The sequence below is a fragment of the Xenopus laevis genome, chromosome 4L, assembly GCF_017654675.1.
Source record: "Xenopus laevis strain J_2021 chromosome 4L, Xenopus_laevis_v10.1, whole genome shotgun sequence".
NCBI lineage: Eukaryota > Metazoa > Chordata > Amphibia > Anura > Pipidae > Xenopus > Xenopus laevis.
In genome coordinates, this window is record NC_054377.1 from 107,909,784 (window position 1) to 107,934,573 (window position 24,790).

The 24,790-nt window shown below is 37.5% G+C and overlaps 1 pseudogene; it reads left to right on the forward strand.

Moving 5' to 3' along the window:
* Positions 1-15,457: 15,457 nt before the first annotated feature.
* Positions 15,458-24,790, forward strand: part of LOC108713549 — a 49,441-nt pseudogene continuing 40,108 nt past the window's right edge.

Sequence of the window (24,790 nt, forward strand, 5' to 3'; positions counted from 1 at the left end):
GCATGACTCTGCCCTCTCTCCAGCTAAGTAATATGCTTCTGGACTGTAGCCCAAAACTGCACTGCATACTCCAGGTGAGGCATTACTAGGGACCTATAAAAAGAAAACATTAATTTGCTATAGTAGCCACTGAATGACACTGCCTAAAATTACACAGCTTCTTATTTACAAAAATCCCCAGATTCTTCACAATTAAGGAAACCCCTAACACACTACCATTTAGTGTATAACATGCATTTATGTTATTTCTACCAAAGTGTAAAACTTTGCATTTATGAATACTGAACCTCGTTTGCCAGTTTACAGCCCAGGTTTCTAGTTTAGTCAAATCGCACTACAAAGTGGCAACATCCTGCACGGAACTTATAGTTATTAATATCATCAACAAAAATGGAGATAGTACTTTCAATGCCCACCTCCAAAGTCATAAATAAACAAGTTAAAAAGCAACAGGCCAAGGACTGACCCCAGCAGTACTCCATAACAACACTGATCCAATTAGAAAATATTTAATTTGCCACCACTCCTTGTAATCTATTCTTCAGCCAGTTTTCTATCCAAGTACAAATGTTATGTTCCAGGCCAAGATTCCTTAATTTAATCAGTAGCCTAATGTGGCAGTGAAGTATATAACATCCACTACCATCCCAGAGTCTAAGTTTCTGCTCGCTCCTCATTGAAGGCAAACAACAAGTGAAAAATTGTTAAAAGATCCTTCCACCATTTGGGTAGGATACAGACTCTAAATATTACTGTCTTTTAATTGATAGAGAACAGTACTGAAAAAATATTAAACTCAATCCTATATAGATTTTTCCTTGTATTTGCCACCAGGTTGGCTGTGGCTAGCTAGCACAAAGAAAAATAAATCAAGGTAAGTTCAAGTCCTTACATCTACAAGGTTACATAATCCTAATCTAATTGCTAATTTTTTACCGAAAATCTATTGATACCAACAAAGGGAATAGCAAGCACTTATAACTTCAGTTGTTATCCAATAGGAAAGAGGGCAAGCTACAATATGGAGAACCCCAGCAAATTTGTGCACAGCATACTGAGCAAAAGATCTGAAATTAGATGAGCCATATGTTAACAGACAAGAATGTAAAAATACATCTTTTTTGATGTGGGAGTTCACATCCTGGCACCCCTTGGCCCATTTGTGCTTATGTATGTCCTCGCATTTATTTATCTAGCTATGCTAGGTTAACATGGTGGGAACTCCGTGGAAAGATTTACCAAGAATTGAGTTTACTACATATTTCAATACTTTTTTTTTTCTCTCTTCTATATTTTATTACTGCTCAATTTGTTAATGAATACCTTTAAGGATGTGCTCCTATTGTTATTGGTATAACATTGGGATACAAAATTATTTCTACTTTAGTTTTTACAGTTCTCCAAGAAAATATTTTATGCTTTCATAAAAAAATAAACCTCCATTATGCCATTATTTACTATGATGCTTTGGTGGTGGTGAGAAAAGGTTGTCTTTCTCTTTTCCCTGATATTGTTTTTTTGGTTCAGACTGAAAAACATCTACAAAGGCATAGGTTAGCATTTCTGATACTCTTTTTTTCTTAAATTGGGGTTCTCAGCCATTGTGCATCTACCTTGGTGCTATTTTTCACGCTAGCCCTGCTAGACGTGCAATTGCTTTAAATTAGGATAAATTAGGATAAATTGGTAACTGATAAAAATAACGAATGCTCATTAACCGGCTCCCATATTTGACTAACATATTAACTTTGAGTTTTCAAATTATATGTTATTTCAGAGCCATCACAATGGAGAAAACATACAGTTCTGAAATTATTGCTATTAAAAACAATATGGCCGGCTATAAAAAGTGCTATAATAAGCCCACTGTACTGGAAAAGTTGGCTAGCACTACAGTTTGTCCTACTATGTCTGAATATTGGTGCAGACGCAGTACAGTATAATAGATTTGTTTTACTCTGCATGCATGGACTGGCAAGGGATCCAAGGTAGCTTAATGAAGATGGTGGCACTACACTCACTGAAGCAGCCCAGGCTGGTGTCTTTTTCAGCAAGAAGAGCACTGTTCAGAGGCCCAAAGGTTAGAAATTATATTCTCTGGTAAGTGGCTAACAAATTGGACCCCCCCACTAGTGAAATCACTGGGGGTGTTGTACTTTCCTTGTCCTTTAATGCATGTAGTAACATGAAATACATCACTTCTCCTGTCCCTTTACTGCTAAAACATTGAACCCTTACACTAGTCAGCATAGACTACTGCAAAATATTAGCTGGTCGAATGGGATCTCATCACCACTCACTGCATTCCATCTTAACTGCTGCCTGTATCAGCTCATCTGCATCTAAATCTCTCTCCACTCTCTCTACTCCTGGTCAAGTGGTGTATTAAGTACTTTATAAAATGTGTATCCTGCATTCTTCTACTTCTCTCTGTATATCTGCTCTCATCTCCTCATACACTCCCTCCTCATCCATATGCTCAGCTTGGGACAATTTAATGATCATACAGTTCACTACAAGAGCTAAGTTGCACATAAAACCTTAAAACCTTTCAGAAAGAATACACCACAAATATTGAATGCTCTACCACCTTGCATCAGTTAAGCTTTCACAATGACTCTTAAAAACCAATTTCTAGAGGAAGCACTTCGCTAGTCTTATTCTGCAGCAACACACCTTTGACCAATGCACTTGTTCCACACCCCTTTTTGTTTCTAATAGATCGTAAGCCCATCAGGACAGGTACATCATGCCAACTGTGTCTTGAAACTCCTAGCACTAAAGTATTTAATCTCAGTCTAATTTATAAGAAACCTGGAACTTGTTACAGATACCTATAAACCCAAGGATTTTGCAATCAGCAACTAATATTATACACAGTATGTTATAAGCCGCCTGTATACAAAAAATATGCAGCTAACTGATATTTTAAGGTAAAGTGTTTTGCTATAGAACCCTGACTTTCTTCCTGGAATGCTTAAATGTGTAATACCATATCTTATGATCTGGCCACTGGGTTTTATTATTTTCACTCAAACTGTTAGCAGGGGTGCAAAAAAAGTCACATTTATTTTAAAAGAGAACATATGTTGTGCCTAGAGGCAAAAACCCTTTTAACTGATGCAAAGGTGTAAATGTATATTATAGTCTCTACACTGTTCATTGCGGCCTAGTAAAAACATGTCATGATGAAAGCAAAATAGCATATCCTGTAATAAAACTATGGGTATAATATAATCTATTTATGATATAGGATTCTGGAACATTTATTTACAATGAGTATATAATAAAATAATATTTTGCAAAAGAACTTTGCACCTTGTCTACATTTAGATGACAACTCCTATTTTATAACACGCAGCTGTGTGGCTCCAAGATAAAGCTGCAGAACAGATTCGTTTTTCTCTGTGGGTAGAAGTATTCATAAAGAATACTTCTAAAAAATTATAGGAATTAAAGTAAAAAAAGTAAAATGAACAAATAAACCACAATGCACAATTTTGGTCTCAGACGCCAGTGAATTTAACATGGGGGTATTTTAATTAAAAATGTCCGACCAAACAAGAATTCACAATTGGACCTTATTTATTATTAAAAAAAAAATCACAATTTTGATTGGGGACAAACATGGAAACATTTTTTTGCGCTTTTTCCCGAACAGCCCAATTCTTTTTGATTTTTGCCTAAAAAGTCAGAAATAGTTGGATTTTCAGCACAGACCTCTCCCATTGACTTATACAGTATACAACTGTAGTACGTCTGAGATCCCGGATTTTTAGATTCTGACCTTTTCCATCCTTCGGGTATAATAAATTTCTAAAAAACTTGAGTTCTAATTTTTAGAGTTTCTGGCATTAACCCCCTTCATGTTAACCAAGAAGACAGCCAAACAATTGGCACCCCAAGTGGTAAACGACTTTCCTTCTCCTTTAAGACTGGCAACTAGTTTAAATGTACCAGCCTAATTTTTTTATTTATGATTAATGCATTTCATGATGTTAATTCCCAGTCCTTGATGGTGCAAATAAATATAATTTTTCCCTATGGAATGCTTATCAGAAATCATACATCTTGTGCAAATCAAAATATTTAACTTGAAATTATTGCTCAAAGGCAATGCAATACTATTTTGGGAATATTTATATATGTATATATAAGCCCTGTTAATGATGAATCACCACTGCTTCAATCAGAGCAAATGCTTTATTCTAGCATCCTTTAATTATTAGTTAAAGTTAAACCACATTTCCTGCAAAATAGTGGATAAGCATCACTTATATCTTACAGCATCCAGTTAATAGAGTAACAATACTCTATATGGTGTATTTTTGGATTCAAGCTATTTCCAGGTTCAGGTTATAATAAATCAAAAACATTTTTTAGTTTTTTTTAAAAAAACTTGAAAATTTTTAATTTTGACCAAAAAAATCAACTCTAATTTTTGTGGAAAACACAACTCAAACCTTAATAAATAATCTCCTTAATGTTGAATATTTACGCTGGAAAAAAAATAAATCAGAGGCATGTAAAAATACATCTATTTCCTATTCATTCTTCAGTTGGCAAACAATTTGGTGGTTTGGGCTGCATTTCTGAGAAACTGCCTCAAAAAAATATAGATTGCACCATTTTTGTCTCTGTATTAGTGAGGAGCAAATTATTTTCCATGTATGGTTTTGCCGTTGGCAAAAAGGTTTGTGAAACCATGGTAAAAAATCACCACTGGGTCAGTGTAGTAAAAAAAAAGATGGGGCATGTAAAAAACACGGGTAGCATCATATTATCCTCTCCTTCCACATCATCCAGTGGGAATTGAGGCCTCCAACTGTGTATACAGTATAAGGATGGTCATTACTCATTACGTTGTTGGTTGTAGTTAGAGCAGAAGCTAGGAACGTTTTTTTTTTGATTTTTCTAGAGCAGTTTTTGTGGATCTGTTTAACTAGAGCAGGTTTTGTAGATCTGTTTTATTCCTATTTATTAAGCAACAACGCTATTTTACAGGTAAAAGATGGGTCGGGGTCGTGGCACCCGTTGCTCTGGCCCTCCCTGTGACAGCTGGGTGTGCTGTTGTAAGGTACCACTGGGCGCAGTTAAGCCTTCGCCTGTGCGCAGGGGTGTACAGGGTTCTGTACATTCTCGGCGCTTGTCGTCTGTGCGCGCGTCTTTGCGCGGGCGCGCCACGATAAGACGCAGACGCGTAATGTTTGACGCTCAGCGTCATCACGCTGCGCCCTAACGCTTTGGCAACAAAATAGTCCCTTTAAATAGGCGTCTGTGGAAACAAACAGTGCTTGGTTATTTCCTTGCTTGTGATTCCCACTTGTGATTGGACTTGCTTGATATTCTGATTTTCTGTGTTTAACCTTGGCCCGTTCCTAACTTCGTTGATCTCTGCCTGCCTACCGACCTCTGCCTGCTTCTGACTACGTTTGACTTCAGCCTGCCTACCGACCTCTGCCTGCTTCCGACTACGCTTGCCTTGAGCCTGTCTACCGACCTCTGCCTGCTTCCAACTACGCCTGCCTGCAGTCTGTCTGAGGACTTCAGCCTGTCAATCTCTCCACTGAAGTTCAATTCGATTGGCTGTTACACTTAAGCAGTTTTAACTGCTTGAACTCTTCTAGTAATTGGCTCTAACACTCCTGACAGCTGTATAGGTAGTTATGCCAGTGACTAATTACTTAGAGGAACATTTATCAATGGTCGAATTTCAAATTCCTGTGAGTTTTTTAAAACCGAAATCTATTAATAAAATTGAATTTTTTTAACTTGGACAAATTTTAACGACCCGAAAATTTGAATCAAATTTGAATCTAATTTAATCAAACTTGATTCGAGTTTTTTCTCCGAAAAAAACTTGAATGTCAGGAAGGCTGCAAACATCTCCAAATTGATCCCTTCACCTCTCCCATTGACTTTAACAGTAATTTGTCAGGTTTTAGGTGGTGAATAGTCAAATTTGAATCCTTAAATGATAAATCTCAAAAATCGTATTCAAATTTTTTAGAAAAACTCGAATCGAATTCGGATAACTCCCTAGTTGAATTTGACCATAAAAAAATTGTAAATTTTAATTTTCAATTCGACCCATCATAAATCTGCCCTAGTGTAGTAGTAGTTACAATTATAGCAGTTGTAGCACAGAGGATAGAAGGTCCTCTGGCATGCGTATTGTAATAAAAATAGCAAAAAAAAACACAATTTCAATTTAATTTTACCCTCCTATTAACTTCAACACAATTTGGCGAATTTTGATGCTGGTTTACAAATTCTGACACAAAGAGAAACTCGCAGGTTTGCTTATAACTACAGTCAACAAGACCTGAAAATACGGAAAACATTTTTATTGGTAGCCCCAAAGCTGAAAAAAGGTGCAGTGAAAAAGTAGCCGTAGACTTTTCCTGTTGTTTTTGAAGTTTTTTGTAAAGTGCAAAGGGAAATTTGCTCATCACTAGTTTATATCTCTTCTGAATGGTTAATGATAAAAAAAAAATTAATTATTGGTCTACTGAGCATCCTGCAATATTTACTGTTTTGTAATTGTATATTTTTTCTTCTTGTATACATTAAAAAAAAACCTCCTCTAGAATCCCTTGGTGGGTGGTGTAACAGTGGCCGATGTATGATGCATGTAGCATGGGTTAAAGACAAGAGGACTGGAAACCCGGTCTAGCAGTTGCTCGTGTCAGTACTGATGTGCAAGCTGCTCTCAGGGCTCATCATCAGAATACATTCACAGCAATAAACACACAGGACGTGCTTGGGACCTGATACCTGATTTGCTCTGCTGAGCATCTGGCAGGAGTAAGAGGGAGTGAAGCACTGAAATGCTCATAATATGGAACGGGCATGTAACCTCCATGATGTGATCAGCAGTGCGAGAAGAGCCGTGCAGGAAAGACATTGAAACACTGTCACAGTCTGAATCAAATCCTTGAAATTTCCCTCTCACGCACGAGTTTTTCTTTTTATATCCTACATCTGCCTGCTATTTTTCTCATAATCTTTTTGTCAGTATTTTTTTTCAACAGGCTAAAACTATGGAAAATCGAAAGCAAATTGTTTTGTTTAGATCAAAATTTTCACGCTCATCTACAGTGTACATGGACGTATTTCAGTGGTAAGTGTATGAGCCCATGACTAAGCACCCTGAAGGGTGTGAAACGTGTAGGGTGGATGGAGGTGAAGCTATATTTTTAATTTTTCTACCAATAAATTTATCTTTTAACTGAGCATCTTTGGTCTTGTGGATCTGTTTGAGTGCCCTGCTTCTTTATCTTCAAGTGTATACAGGAATCCATAGTCTTAACTATTAGGAATGCACTGAATTCTGGATTCAGGGTGCCTGGCCAAACCTATTCTAAACCCTATAAATCACATCACTTTCAGTCACACAATCAAAATAATGGCAAAAATGTATTTTTCACGTCCCCCCTCATTAGGATTGCCACCTGTCCGGTTTTGACCTGGACAGCCTGGTATTTTGAAGGGCTGCCCGGGTCAAAACTTACTGCCCAGCTTTCCAAATAAGGAAAACAGGGCAGGATTCCCTTGATTGACACGGCTATCGGCCAATCGCTGTGTCATAGCCCCACCCCCTGATGTCACAGTCACTCACATCTATGTCATAGCCCCGACCACTGACGGCACTGTCCGCCCCCCTGCCAGTCTCAGCTGAAAAGAAAAGTGGCAACCCATAATTTAGATTCAGTGTGGTATTCCACTGAATTCTTTGTGATACATTTGGGATTAGGTTGAATCCCATAGAGTGGATTCGGTGCATCCCTAGAACGTATAAAAATAGTGGTGGACAAGCTCTAGTGTCCTTATTTTATATGCTGTCTGAGGGGGGTGAGAGACAAAACTACATATTAAAATTTTTTTTATACAATACACTATACAGTTATACTCAAGAGAACTGTACATACAATAAAAACAGAATCAAGATATTTGAGGGGTGTAGAGCATTTTTGAAAATCACCCTCATTATGTAGGCAATGATGAATAATAATTGATACCTGATTTAAATAAGGGCTATGAAATTACATTGGAGCTCCCTGTACATCCTCTTATGTCAAAAGGAACTGTAAGTTCCAACATTCCTCTTCAAGAATACGGGTAGCCAATCACAGGTCTGCCTCCACACAGGGAATGATATAGAAGAGTTACCACTCAGGACTGCCTGCTATACTACCACACAATAATGGAGCGCTCAAACCTTGTGCATAATCCTTTTGGATCAGGTGCTCAGTAGTAATTAATCCAACCTGCCACGGGTCAGGGGAAATAAAGTTTACTGAAGTAGGCCAGAAATGTTGTACATTAGTGATAACCGTGGGTCGATAAATGAAACCTGGAAGTAGGGCTCGGGTGGCGGGAGGGTAGGTGGGGGTCGGGAAAAGCCCGACCCGCACATTCAGTGGGTTGAACAAAAAGATTGCATAAAAAGTGAGGAACTAAAGCCTTTTTTTATCAAAATGACTTAATTTCAGGGGCTCAAAAGCAACTGGACAAATTAAAAAACTGAAAATAAAATGTTCATTTCTAATACTTGGTTGAAACCCCTTTGCTGGCAATGACAGCCTGAAGTCTTGAACTCATGGACATCACCAGATTCTGGGTTTCCTCCTTTTTAATGCTCTGCCAGGACTTTACTGCAGCGGCTTTCAGTTGCTGTTTGTTTGTGGGCCTTTCTGTCTGAAGTTTAGTCTTCAACATGTGAAATACATGCTCAATTGAGTTCAGATCAGGTGACTGACTTAGCCATTCAAGAATATTCCACTTCTTTTCTTTAATAAACTCCTGGGTTGCTTTGGGTCATTATGAAACCGCCTCCCAATCAATTCGACTGCATTTAGCTGGATTTGAGCAGACAATGTCTCTGAACACCTCAGAATTCATTCGGCTGCTTCTGTCCTGTGTCACATCATGGATAAACACTAGTGTCCCAGTGCCACTGGCAGCCATGCACGCCCAAGCCATCGCACTGCCTCCGCCATGTTTTACAGATGATGTGGTATGCTTTGGATCATGAGCTGTTCCACGCCTTCTCCAAACTTTTTTCTTGCCATCATTCTAGTAGAGGTTGATCTTGGTTTCATCTGTCCAAAGAACTTTTTTTCCAGAACTGTGCTGGCTTTTTTAGATGTTTTTTAGCAAAGTAATTCTTGATGCTTATGAGTGGCTTGTACCTTGCAGTGCACCCTTTGTATTTACTTTCATGCAGTCTTTTCTTTATGATAGACTTGGATATCAATGTGTCTACCTCCTGGAGAGTGTTGTTCACTTGTTTAGCTGTTTAGCTCGTTCTTAGGATCTACCAAACTGTAGATGTTGCCACTCCTAATATTGTAGCAATTTCTCAGATGTTTGTTTTTGCAGCTTAAGGATGGCTTGTTTCACCTGCATGGAGAACTACTTTGACCGCATGTTGTCTGTTCATGTCAAATTAGCCACATACAAGCACCCCCCCCCCCTCAGATCAACTCCAGGGCTTTTATCTGTTTAATTGATAGTGACATAACGAAGGAATTGCCCACACCTGCCTATGAAATAGCCTTTGAGTCAATTGTGCAATTACTTTTGAGCCCTTGAAATGAAGTGATTGTGTTAAAAAAGGCTTTAGTTCCTCATATTTGTTTGCAATCTCTTTGTTCAACCCACTGAAAGCTGAAAGTCTGCAGTTCAACTGCATGTGAGTTGTTTTATTTAAAATTCATGTACAGAACCAAAATTAGAAAAAAAACTGTCTCTGTCCAAAGATTTATGGACCTAACTGTATATCATTCCTTCTCTGTCACTTCTCCCCTGATGAATTGTCTTTGTTACTCCAGAGTGCTGTTTGGTTTCTTTTAAGGCAAATGTTTGTTTGTTTGTTTGGGAAAGGGATGATCTCAGGTAAAAACCAATATACCACTTGGTTTAAATTATGCATTTGACTTAAGGTTGTTATACTATGAGAAACCATATTTGTCGACTTTTTAGGTAATGATGATCTCTAGTAAAAACCTCATGTGTATGCACATATACCACTTGGTTCAAATGGGTTTAAATTTAAACTGTTAATTCTGAGATTATATTATACTTGTCACTTTGGGATATATAATAATGAATACTTTTGATTTGGATGAAAAGGTGTAAAGATATTTTATAATGAACTTTCTATTTGCATTAATTGCCTTTATTGATGCCATTCATACACAAGCCCAATAATAATAACGTGCAGAAACCGACCATTTGGTCCCTAGTGTGTGTTCATTTTGGTGCATCTTGCATTGTGATGGACCCTAATTTTTTTTAAAAATGCTGCATTATCATTAAAACATGGCATATTGTTTTTCAAATTCTTCATATTCACTGGATTCGTGAATGAGCCCTATTGTACATTACACTCTTTAAAAGTTTTTTGAATGTACAGTCCCTCAAGTATCTCAATGACTTGCTTTTGAATAGAGATATATAAACTATTGTTCTGTTAATTACTGTATAAATAGCCATAAATATCTTTTAAAATATATCCTTAAAACACTGAACAGGTAAGTAATTTGTAACATATTAAAATGTGTTGGTGTTACTGTCCCTTAAAAATTAAAGATAACTGCTGGTATATTACACCCAATAGATTCTCCTAAATTAGCCAATACCTTGCCCCTAAACTGTGAAAAATAGTGTCATGGTCCCTGCAAAACAATGGTCCGGAACTCAAAATACTCAACTGGAACTCAAAATAATAAAGTTTGTTTATTCACCATGGGTGACAGCTGGTTGCTGCTTAAAGGGGTGGTTCACAATTCAAGCAACTTTTAGGGGAAGATTCATTAAGGGTCGAATTTCGAAGTTAAAAATACTTCGAAATTCGACCCTCGAATTGAAATCCTTCGACTTCGAATATCGAAGTCGAAGGATTTAGCGCTAATCCTGCGATCGATCGATCGAAGGATTTTTCGTTCGATCGAACGATTAAATCCTTCGAATCGAACGATTCGAAGGATTTTAATCCAACGATCGAAGGAAAATCCTTCGATCAAAAAATCACAGGCAAGCCTATGGGGACCTTCCCCATAGGCTAACATTGACTTCGGTAGGTTTTACCTGCCGAAGTAGAGGGTCGAAGTTTTTTTTAAAGGGGAAGTACTTCGACTATCGAATGGTCGAATAGTCGAACGATTTTTAGTTCGATTCGTTTATTTAACCAATTCGATGGTCGAAGTACCAAAAAAATACTTCGAAATTCGAATTTTTTTCATTCGAATCCTTCACTCGAGCTTCATGAATCGGCCCCTTAGTATGTTATAGAATGGCCAATGCTAAGCAACTTTTCAATTGGTTTTCGTTATTTATGGTTTTACAGTTATTTGCCCTTTTCTTCTGATTTTTTGCAGATTTCAAATGGGCGTCCCAGACTCCCTTCTAAAAAGCAAATGCTCTGTAAGGCTACAAATGTATTGCTATTGCTACTTGTTAGTCCTGATCTTTCTATTCAGCTCCTCTCCTATTCATATTCCAGTCTCTTCTTCAACTCAATGCATGGTTGCTAGGGGAATTTGTATCCTAGCAACCAGATTGCTTAAGATGCCAATTGAAGAGCTGCTGAATAAAAAGCTAAATAACTCAAAAAACGATTGCAAATTGTCTCAGAGTATCACTCTCCACATCATACTACAAGTTCTCTCAAACGTGAACCACCCCCTTCATTAATGCTCTTTTGGGTCCCCTGAAACTGTTTTTTTTTTTTTGTTCCTTTGTACAAGTTGGAGCTCTGAGTAGAAAATGACTTCTGACAAACTATTACGAGCAGAGTAAGCACAACTTACAAAGAGCTGTACAACACTGACGTACGCCATCCACGCTTGTCACTGCCCCAAGTCGGCTACGTGACGCGTCACCGCGCTACGTGTAGTAGTGAAGCCGTAGTCTCACGTGATGACATTTGTGGCGTCGGGATTTCCTGTAAAACAGGAGCCTAGGAGCTTGCTGTTGACAGCAGTGCGTGTAAATAGCGATAAGCGACTGCGGCTACGTTACGAACGTCAAAGACGTACTGTTTTCACAGTATTCTCACGGCTGTGCCTGGCAGCGTAGTTATCAGCTGTAACAAGGAATGGCAGCGAGAGTAGTGTCCATGGCAACAGTGACCGGCGGCAACATGTACATGCTGTCAGTGACAAGAGAATGTGCCGCAAAAGTCTTGTAGCTGCTGCTTTAAAATTGGTTCTATGCTAATTCCTGTTCATGTTACCGTTCCGCCTAAACGAGGGGCATTGAAAGGGCGGATATTTATAGGGTTAGACAAGGGGGCAGTGCTGCTGGGGATGGCATGGGGAAAAGTCCTGGGACCAAGGAATAGTGGGGTCGTTTGTTGGCGAAACGAGTGGATCAGAATAACAAGTTCCGTTTATTGTAGGCCAAACATAGGCTTATATAGGGTAAAAGCAAAGACATCCCAATATAGTGACGTATTAGCATAGTATATGTCTTGTAATAGGTTCAGCATTCAGGATGGAAAAGAGAGAAATAACAGACAAATGTGTGCATGCGTATTAGCTAAGATATTTTGGCTAAGGCAAGCTGATAACCTTGTTTATGGTACATGATGCTGCTTTTGCAAGGTTGTCTAAGAAGAGACAGTACAGGATCGTACAGAAAAACAAGTACAGAGGTCTGCAAGGGTCGGCACGTAGGCATGTTAACCCTTCATCGTTTACTAAAGTACAGTAAATTTGATGATATGTTTCCGCATGTTTATTTTCTGGCGAAAAAATAAATTACCGCCACTTTATTGATGGCGGTAAAATTTTGCGAATATTCTGGCGTTAATTTTGTCTTTCATACATTCGCTGTTTAGTAAACCAGGCATTAATGTGTACGTAGCGTTATTTTCAGCAAATGTGATAACTGGCGAAAGCATTCTTGCAGAAGAAAATGCGCAAATTTATGCAGCACTTGGGGTGCCAAATGTTAGGCACCCCCATGTGATTGTATTGACTTACCTGAAACCCCAGGGCCGGTGCTCCTATCAGCAGAAAACTGCACCGGCCCGGGATTATATCAGTGAGCACCACGGATCGATCCACTTCTGTCTTCTGCTTTCTTTGAATTTCCCAGGGCAAACACATGCGCAGTTGAACAAAATAGGCGACTTTTTAGTTAAAGTTCGGCTTTTCGTTCTACTGCGCATGCGCAGCCGCGCAGTTTTCTGCTGATAAGAGCACCGGCCCGATGATTCAGGTAAGTCGATACAATCACTTGGGGGTGCCTAACATTTGGCACCCCAAGTGCTGCAAGTCTTTCCTTCTACTGTAAAATATAATGATATTATGAGTTACGGAGGAGCGCTATGACCATATTTTTTTTTACAGGTCATAGAACTCAGAGGTGACTTCTAATATCCTTATATTTTGCAACAGGGGGTACTATATTTATTATAATACATAAGTGTCAGTGAGTCATGTGACAGAAATGACACCGCTAAGCGCCGATTATAACCGACGACATCACTAAGCATTGTTTATTATGATGTAATTTACAGGATATTCATGGCTCTTGTGTATTTTATGTATATAATTTACAGTATGGTGCACTGGGAAAATATTTATTTGTAGTTAAGACTATTTCAGTCATACATAGGGTCATTAAGCCACTGGGTTACAAACAGTGGCGGAACTACCGGGGGAGCAGGGGGTGCGAGCGGGCCAGGGCCTGGACCTCCACAGGGCCCCCCGGCAGCCCGCGCGCCACTGACAAATGCGGCCGTACGGAGGGGGGCGGGGCCAGGCTGCGTGTCACGCACCAGGGCCCGCCCCCTCTAGTGACGCTACTGGTTACAAATAAAAGAGAGACCTCTGTTACCTCTTAATTTAAGGTACAATCAGAACATACTGACATTTCAGAATGTGTTCGGTTCTTTTTGTTTACCACAAGGTTTTATTTTGATCACCTGAACTGTGACACGGATGTATTTGCAGCCTAATGCTAATCTGTATTTATATAATCTATATTTATTTTTATACAGGTATAGTATCTATTAAGTGCTTTGGACTTGCTGTTTTCAGGATAAGGGATGTTTCTGCAATTTGAATCTAAATATATTAAGTTTGCAAAAAATGAACATTTAAACCTTAAACCCAATGTTATTATTATGCCTCAATGTGGAGCTGTACTAGCTTAGTTAGGATCAAGTGTTTTATTATTGCAAAGAAAAATGAAATTATTTGTAAAAAACTTGGATTACTTTAAATGGGCTCTATTGGAGATGGTCTTCCTATAATTCAGAGCTTAAAGGGTTTCCAGATAATAGATTCCCATACCTGTATGCTCTGAGGAGGCAGTTAGAGTTCCAGTTTTATTTGTTGGCCAGATATAAATGAAACCTTTAATGCTAGCTGTTCTTTTGAAAGGAATATTCTTTTCAACATAATAGAATGCATTTTGATTGCAATTTCCATGGCTTTTTCCCACAATGCACCATTTATTCTCAGAATTCTGGCATCATTTGTGGATGCAAATGGATGATTCTCTTGACACAGTTATGCACTCCCTACTACATTTGCATCCAAAAAACTATTACTACATTTGCAGCCAAAAAACTATTGCTCGATTATTGTTACTTTTTATTACTTTTTCTATTCTTGCCCTCTTCATCTTCCAGTGTCTCATATAAACCATTGCCTGTTTCTGTGGTAAACTGGACTCTGACATGTTGATATTCTAGACCATGACATGTTGACATTCTAGACCCTGACATGATATTCTAGACTGTAGAGCTGCTGAACAAAAGGCTAAATAATTCAAAAGAAAATTAAAACCTATTGCAAATAGTCTTAGAATGTGAATGTGTATATCATATTAAAATTATGAACCACTCTTTTAATTGATTTGTTTAGTTCCTCTGTAGGATACCATAGCATATCTTGGTAGTATTAAATAATGTTTAAAGGCTTCACAATCTGGACATCTGGACAGGGCATCCTGACTAGCTGGTTTACCAGTCACTTGAGGCAAAACTTTTAAAGGGGTTGTTCAGTTTTTCAGTTTAGTTGGTTTCAGATAGATCACCAGAAATAAATACTTTTTCCAATTACTTTATATTTTCTATGTGTGACCCTTCCAATATTCAAGTGTAAATCAAATTTTTCACCTTCTAAAGCAGCTCTGGGAAGGGGGGGGGGGTCGCCGACCCTGTAAACTGTTCTACATTGATACATTTAGTTGATACATTTCTTATCTTTGTCCCTGCTGAGCTGAGTTTTATTAGAGGCAGCTGTTGGAATTGATACAATAGTTGCTAATATTACATGAGAAATGTATCAACTAAAAGTTGCAAAATTGTAACTGCGCAGAATCTGCACCTGAATTACTGAACTGCCAGACTGAAACACCAGATACGGGAACATTATACTTTAAACTTAGATTTTGAAAAAAACGATAAAAAAATTAAAAATGGAAAGTAACTTTAAAAAAGTTTTAATTTCTGGAGAACATTTTGAAAACAACTCAACTGAAAAAGTGTTTGGAAGGATGAGCAACCCCTAAGATACCTAGAAGTTTATACTCTGTCCATGTGCCACTTTATACTTTGGTATCATCATTTATTAATATTTTTAACAGTTTTAGTGAACAGTTTTGTAACTCTTAACAGTAAAGCTATGGTATATATACAGAAACTTGATATAAAAATCATCCACAGTATACAGCTTAAATTAATAACTTAATTTTTATTAAACTTTTTGATGTAAGTGTTAAAACTGCACACTGCAAGCTGTTGTCTGTTATTAGTGCAGGTTTACATTCTCAGTAGGAGAGGGTAATTTTTTACATTACAAAACATATGTAAGGCTAAAATAACAGCTAATAGGGTGTGTCTGAGTCTTGGTTGTAAAGAAAGGCTGACCTGGAGAATAGGCAATTAACAGGGAATTATGATCAATATGTATAAATATACAAAGAGACCAAATAATAAAATCTCTTTTAGAAAGCTGTATTTAAATAATGTTTTGACAAGGAATTTTTTACAGTCAAAACGGAGAAAATACCCGTTTTCTGTAATAAACGTCTCCAAAGTGAATGCAGTTCCCTGTGTTCTATTCCCTGACCTGCTTAGACAATTTTTTGTATAGGTCCACTAGGTAAGCTGATGCATATTTGCTTCTCTGAAACCTGTTTTTTTTTTTTTTTTTGCTCCCATCTTTATCATCATCATTTATTTATATAGCACCAAGTTACTCAGTGCTTTACATTCATTTATAACAAATGGGGAACAAATGGTGAATAACAAACAATGGGTTTACACAGTACAATAGAATTAGCGTGCCCTGCTTGCGAGATTTAACAACGCCAGGGTACAATTGAGACATTTATAATTTATGATACATCAATGACTGTTTAAATAAGCTTCCCTAAACATGTGGGTCTTTAAGAAGTGTTTGAATGTTTGGAAAGAAGGATAAAGTCTGACAGCTCGAGGCAGAGAGTTCCAGAGTCTTGTATACAAGAATGGGCTGAAGTGATGAGAGGAGAAGTGTGGCGAAGGTCAGAAGCAGAGTGAAGGTTGCGTGAAGTAGTGTATTTTGAGATCAGTGATGAAATATAGGGAGGGGCTTTACTATTAAGGGCCTTAAATATAAGTGTGAGTAGTTTGAATTTAATTCTAGAAGAAATTGTTAGACAGTGAAGGGCTATGCATATATGGGAGCAGCTGATGTTGACCTGTGAGATAGATGAATGAGTTGGGCGGCAGCATTTGAACAGATTGGAGTTGTGAAAGGTGACTTGTTGCAATACCTGTGAGGAGTAGGTTGCAGTAATCAAGGCGGGAGATAATAAGGTTGGATGAGTGTTTTGATTGAGTCTGAACTGAGATACGGTCCTATTCGGGCAGTGTTGGGCAGCTGAATACAACAAGAGTTTGCAAGTGTTTGGATGTACGTTGAAAAAGACAGATCTGAGTCTAGGATAACTCCAAAGTTGCGCCTTTGTGGTCGAATGAAAGTTGGTGTTGTTAACTGTGAGTGATATCTGAGGGACAGTGGAATATTTTGGAGAAAATATGAGTTCTCTTTTAGAAAGATTCAGTTTCAGGTGGCACTGAGACATCCAAGAGGAGACAGCAGAAAGGCAGTCTGTGACTTGGGAAAGGATCGAAGGAGAGGTCAGGCGTAGACAAGTAGAGTTGGGTATCATCAGCATAAAGGTGATCCTGAAGTCCAAATGACAGAATAAGTTTTCCTAACGAAGTAGTATAGAGCGAGAATAGCAGAGGGCCTAGAACAGAGCCTTGAGGATCTCCAACAGAAAGAGGGAACATAGTAGAAGTAGAGTTAGAGAAAAGCTGCAGAGACATCTAGAAGGATTAGTATGTAAAGTGTCTTTACCCGCTATAAACCATCCTTAATAATCATCCATCTTCATCAAAGGTATCTGTTTAGGTAAATTATAATTTAAAGCCATTAGACTTATTTTCATCCCTCTTTCAATAAAGGTACACTTTTAGGTATAATTATAATTTATAGCCATTAGACTTATTTTCATAGTTCCTTTGTTTGCATTTGCAGAGAAGTGGTAAATGTCACATGTTGATGTATACATGATGCAAAGTTTATTTTTGTCTTATTTCCAAAATGAATATTAATTGCTACATGTTTTTCTCATTAGCAGTGGAATGATCTTTGTGTGGATCGAGACTGATGCTAAATGAAACCAAAAACAATCTGCTTAATATTTGACCATTGCTTACAAAGTAATTAAGACCTGAAGAGCAGTCTTGTGAGTATGCTTTTGGAATTCAATCTACAGACAAAATCAAATTACTGTATATAACTGACCTATAATGAACATGTATGTCTGTGGGTAAATAAATGTCCAAATCTGTTCTTCCTGCATGTGGATTGCATCAGACAGGTACTAAGCAGAGCTACTTTTCCATTCTATTTCCCATAAAAGTGGGAACCCTGCAGGTTGCAGGAATGCTTTTCAGATGTTGCTCTGTGGGTTCTGGCCAACCTTGCTGTGCCAGTTGAGGGTCATGGCCGGGTTTGGGTTGAGCTCTTCTGTCTGCTCTTCCCATCAGTGACCTTAGACTACTGGCTTCCGGTTTTATAGGCACGCACCTGCCTGCCCTGGCCCTTTTGTGACATCAGTGCGGCAGATCTCTGTGGGTCTATAAAAGAAGGACGGAAGATGGGTGGGGGCAGTTGCCGGTCGGACAAGTTCGGGTCAGACGCGGGTCAAGCTTTTCTCGCCCTGCACATCACTATTCTGGATCCACAAGTTTGATCAACATAAAGGGGGTTAGTTATTAAAGGTCAAATGTTAGAGTTTTTTTATACCTGCATTGAACTCGCAATTTGAATGGTTTCTTATTTAAAAAGATACTGACACCAAAAATTGGTAACCGCTCACAAAAATACTGTGGGCCCATACCGAACTTATTTGGCCTAAGACTACTAGATGTTTTGCCAACTCAGACCACTTAATTACACAATCTGGTAGAGAGAGACGGAAATGGTTATATGCTGCACATTTTACTTGGTCTTCTTACGTTTGTTCTACTGTAGTAGCTATATTTGCAAAGGACAAGTGTTTCTTGTATTAAGCAAAATACCATTTAGAATTCCTCCTCATTCCTTAACTATACAAATAGAGAATAGCTAACAATATATGAGTGAAACATGGAAATGTCACAAGGAAAGCATGTATAGTTGTAAAATGAACCCCTCTTCATTTGCCGATATACAACCATGAATAGAAATCTTTGGGCATAATGACTTTCACAGTATAGCTGTCCATAATGGTCACCTTGCAACCACTGCAGTTTGTAAAGTGACCGTTTTACAATTCTTTTCCTTGACATGTTATGTGGTTGAGTTCTTGTAATCAATGCAGACAAGTGGCTACCATAATTCCCATAATATTTATTGTTACCTCTTATTGCTTTTGAAATCTTTATATTGAAGTGATAGATTGCCAGACACCGTTTATAATATTATACAGTATAATAGATTGTACTGAAAAGAAAATCTCAAATTAAGGCCCATTTTAGCAACAATTTAAACAACTTTTTTTAAACATATTTGCTCAGTGCTTCTAAAGTAGTTTCCTCTTTTAATCCTCCATTTTAGTGCCTATGTTCTGTTCAAATAACTTAATTATTGCTTCCGTCTACACATTGCTGCTCTTATACACCAACATAAACTATTTTACATATAAAAGCAAGAGGTCAAGCCACAACAATTGTATTTACCCCAGAAAGCCATATATGTTTGGAAAGTTCACATTCTACCATATTCAAAATGGGTTAGTCTTTCTACTCCAAGATACCAAACTGCAAAAATTCATTTTACAGCATCTTATCTCTCACTTATAATCAGGCACCAATATAAAACATGCTAAATATGAATGTCAGGGGTCTACTAAACCGTTTGATGCCCATTGTGCATAGGTTTACGTAAGATGGGACATGTAGGAGCCCCATAATATACCTTGTTCATGCTAATTTCATATCTTACATTTTAACCTTTAAATCAACTTTTAGTATGATGTAAAGAGTAATATTATGAGACAATTTGCAAATGGTTTTCAATTTTTATTATTTGTGTTTTGTTATTTGTGTCACTTAGCAGATCTTCGGTTTGCAATTTCAGTTGCTAGGGTCCAAATTACCCTAGCAACCATGCTTTGATTTGAGTACATGCATATACACATATATAGCTTTATATCTTAAGTCTGCAAAAAATAAAAAACATTTAAACGTTTAAAGGGGTTGTTCACCTTTGAGTTAACCTTAGTAAAGAGTGATATTCTGAGACAATGTGCAGTTGTTTTTAATTTTTGTATTATTTGTGGTTTTTGACTTATTTCCCTTTTTATGTGGCAGCTCTCCAGCTTTCAGTTTCAGCAATCTGGTTGCTAGGGTCCAAACTACCCTAGCAACCATTGTTTTGAATAAGAGACTGGTATATGAATAGGAGAGGGCCTGAATAGAACGATCAGTAATAAAAAGTAGCAATGACAATACATTTGTAACCTAACAGAGCATTTGTTTTTTGATGGGGTCAGTGACCCCAAATTTGAAAGCTGGAGAGATTCAGAAGAAGAAGGCAAATAATTCAAAACTATAAAAAAGAAAAAATGAAGGCCAATTGAAAAGTAACTTAGAATTATCAAATGTATAACATGTATATAAAATGTACTTAAATGTGAATTTGGTTCTTGCAAGGTAGATAATTAGAGTACTAGTGTGCATATAATCTCCCTACATAGTGGAGTTTTGTGTATCTGCAAACAAAAACAGTCACAAAAAAGGGTGAGGCTAAGGGGTTGTCTATACAGAGCTTCTTGCTAGGAAATTAATGGTAGGAAAGTAAGTGTGAAACAAAATCATACCTATTTAAAGCTTTATAATAAAAATAACTATGAAAAAGAACTATGTATTTGTTACATTAAAATAATAGGAGGAATAACTATTTATTTTGCTCATGTGGAGAGAAAAAAAGGTGTTTACAGAAAGTATAAGATCAGGCAATTGTATTGCTTAGAACAGTGATCTTTATTAATCAGGTAAACAAGGATTTGTAACATACATCTCTCTAAATGCTGTGGTGTTTAAATTCAATAAAAAGTAAAAAATAAAGGTGTTTAAAATACAAACACCCTGCCTTTTGGTCATCTTTAAAGGAACAGTTCAGTGTGAAAATAAAAACTGGGTAAATAGACAGGCTGTGCAAAATAAAAAATATTTCTAAAATAGTTAGTTAGCCAAAAATGGAATGTACGAAGGCTGGAGTGATGTGTATGATGTGTATGTGTAACATAATAAACAGAACACTACTTCCTGCTTTTCAGCTCTATAACTCTGAGTCAGTCAGCGATTTGAAGGGGGGCCACATGGTACATATCTGTTCAGTGAGTTTGCAATTGATCCTCAGCAGTCAGCTCAGATTCAAAAGCAACAGATAAGACCCATGTGCCCCCCCCTCAAGTCTCTGATTGGTTACTGCCTGGTAACCAGGGTAACCAGTCAGTGCAAACCAAGAGAGAGCTGAAAAGCAGGAAGTAGTGTTCTGGCTATTATGTTAGACATCCAGTCACTCCAGCCTTTATACATTACATTTTTGCCTAAATATATTAGAAACATTTTTTATTTTGCACATCCTATCCATTTACCCAGTTTTTATTTTTATACTGAACAATTCCTTTAAAGTTCATTATTCAAAGGTATTTATTGATATGTGCAGTAAAACTAAATGATTACTGTATTAATGCATTTGTTTCACTTTTCTTCTACAACTGTGCGTAGTCTGTGTAACCAACACAATGGAGGAGCAATGTCAGGCCATGCAAGGACCTCCTGTGCCCCAGTTCCACACAAAGGTAGGGTACCAGCACTATATCTATGTAATGCCCATCATTGAAAGGTTCTCTAATGCTCACCCTCTTCGTTATATTTTCATTTGGGATTATGAAAAATGAATTAGTAATGGTATTGTGTTGAAATACTTCGAAAACTGCTGTGTTTAATTATTGTATATTATTGTACAAATAGTATCACCTAGGCAGGGAAAAACCTAGGATGAAAATCCAAGCTCTAGTCCCCTATGGTCCTTGGGGAATAACAAATATGATGAAACAAAACAAGTGGAAGAGACTGGGATCCAAATTACAGTACGTGTGAATGTGAATTCATTGCCCAAAAATGAATGCATGCATTAAAAAACATTTTTTCTAAGATCCAGATTAGCAACAAATGAATCCGTATAATAAATAATCTAAATTTTTAATAGATTTAAACTTAAAATAGTTCTTGGGCATAAAATGAAGTGCTGCAATAAATACATTAATCATATACTGTATCATATAACACCTGCACCGGGAGGGAGCTCCTGGTTCAAGCAGCCATGTTGGGGAACACGCATGAGCGAATGCCACAACTTGCTCATTATTCAAGTGACATCAGAAGCTCATTATGCACAAGCGATCTGCTCAACATGGCTGTTGGCACCGTGAGCTCCCTCCTGGTGCGAATCTCCTAACGCTGGTGGTGCACAATTTAAAAAAAAAAAAAAACTACCCCCAGCTAGAGTATGGGCTCCATTAGCCCTAACCTTTAGTTAAAAATATTTTAGTCCAACAGGTGCCATTTAATGAAACTTAGGGATTCTGCTTAGCAGGGCCAAAAAACATTTATGGATTTAGAACAGTTTGACCTTCCCTCCCAGAACTGATTCAGAAAGGCATAAGCTGAAAATGAATCTTTAAACTTCAATATTAAAAAAACAGCCACAAATAGAAAATAGAAAGCCATTAAAAAAACAGTGAACAGCTGTTCTAAAAAAAGTGTTGGAAGGTGAACGACCCCTTTGATGTTGTGCAGCTATTCACAATTAGCAAAGCTAGGGCAGGCATGGAACACAGACTCCATTTGTAGATTTCATAGCACCGAGGATATGTCAGAAAAACCCAGAGTACAAGGCCCTGGGTTCAAGACCAACAACAGGCTAAATGTTACAAATAGTTGCCTAATATTAATCAGGGGTGTCCCCCTTGTCCACTTATGATAACTTTTACTTACACCCTTAAACCCCTTAGAATGCTATCATTTGTGCAAAAAATATTCTGTTCTTAATCTCTGCCTATTCAGAGCCCACTGAGCATGTGAATGTCGCAGACACTTTCCAAGATGGTGACCCCCTGCGATAAGTATGAAGTCCTGGATCATTGCTGCTATTGAAAAGCTGCAACTTTAGGCAGGTGCAATAAGTTCATTATATAAAATATGGCATTTTTAGCCATATACATTTTTAGGGCTCAGTTCTCCTTTAAGAGCACTTAAAGGGATACTGTCATGGGAATTTTTTTTTTTTCAAAATGAATCAGTTAATAGTGCTGCTCCAGCAGAATTCTGCACTGAAATCCATTTCTCAAAAGAGCAAAAAGATTTTTTTATATTCAATTTTGAAATCTGACATGGGGCTAGACATATTGTCAATTTCCCAGCTGACCCAAGTCATGTGACTTGTGCTTTGATAAACTTCAATCACTCTTTACTGCTGTACTGCAAGTTGGAGTGAAATCACTCCCCTCCCTTTTCCCGCTCAGCAGCCAAACAAAAGAACAATGGGAAGGTAACCTGATAACAGCTCCCTAAAACAAGATAACAGCTGCCTGGTAGATCTAAGAACAACACTCAATAGTAAAAACCCATGTCTCACTGAGACACATTCAGTTACATTGAGAAGGAAAAACAGCAGCCTGCCAGAAAGCATTTCTCTCCTAAAGTGCAGTCACAAGTCACATGACCAGGGGCAGCTGGGAAATTGACAAAAGGTCTAACCCCATGTCAGATTTCAAAATTGAATATAAAAAAATCTGTTTGCTATTTTGAGAAATGGATCTCAGTGCAGAATTCTGCTGGAGCAGCACTATTAACAGATTCATTTTGGAAAAAATTTTTTTCCCATGACCGTATCCCTTTAAGAAAAGCTCAAAAATGTCTATTACAGGTTTGTTATTGAATAATTAAGATACTAAAAAAATAACAGTTAACATGGCCTTTAATTTAAAGTGGAACTCCAGCTCCAAACCAAAATTTGATAGAGTCCCACATAACACAAAAACCTCTAATATACCCATCACAGTTACATATTTCTTCAAAAAGTATGACGAAATGCCATTTTCTATGCGGACATCCAGCTGTTTAACAGTTCTTCTCTTTCTGCATCATTTGAAATACTGTCAGGGAAGGAGGGACTAAACACTGATGTTACAACTTCTCCACAGCTTACAGACATTATGCAGGAACTACATAACCCACAATGCATTGCACTGTTCTGTTCCTTATTGAAATCACATGTGCAGGGAATTGTGGGGTTTGGAGGATGCAGGGTAAGGACAGATGACTGCTGGTAAAATGTACCAGTAGTCAGCCAGCTCAGCAAAGTAGTTAGACAGATCAGCAGGAGAGCAGGGGGCTAGGTTTAGCGAACTGTTCGAAACCATTAAAAATCATGAAAAGTCTGTATATTTTTTAATTGATGTATATTGCAAAGTTGCTTGAAATTATGTTTACTTTTCAAAAAGCTTAAGTTATGTTTGTGTGGAGTTCTTCTTTAAGCAGTTATGACAAAAATAGCACCCTTATGTCTTAAATGCATAAATACATAAATTCGTATTTGTGTAATTAAAGACATTATATGGATCTAAGGAATTGCTGAAGTGCTAGAGTTTTGTGCCAAATTCTGGTTGTTCACTCCTCTACAAAGAGGCTTCTAATTGGAAAAGCTTCACGCTTTGTGAATTGCATATTGCATTGCATATCAAGGGGGTTAATTATTGGAGATCGAATTTTAGAGCTTTTTTAGACGTCAAATGCCTCGAATGATTTCTAATTTAAGAAAAAACTTGAATGTAAAAGACTCGAAGCAGTGTTTTCTGAATGTAAAAAACTCAAATTGATTTAATTTTCGAGCAAAACCCACCAAAAAAAATTCGAAGATCATGAAGTCTTCAAATGGTTCAAGGGACCTCGGCCATTGATTTCTACATGACCTGGACAGATGGTGTATTAACGGATTTGAGCTATTTCCAGGTTCGGGTATAATAAATCTCAAAAAATGTGATTTATTTCTAAAATGAAAAATAGATTTTTGACTAAAAAATACCTTCAAAAACTTGAAATTTCTGTGCAAAAAACAACTCAACCTTTGATGAATAACATTAATTATTATCCAGAATACTTGAGACCTGAGGTTTTCTGGATTAGAGATCACATGCCTTAAATCTACTAAAAATCATT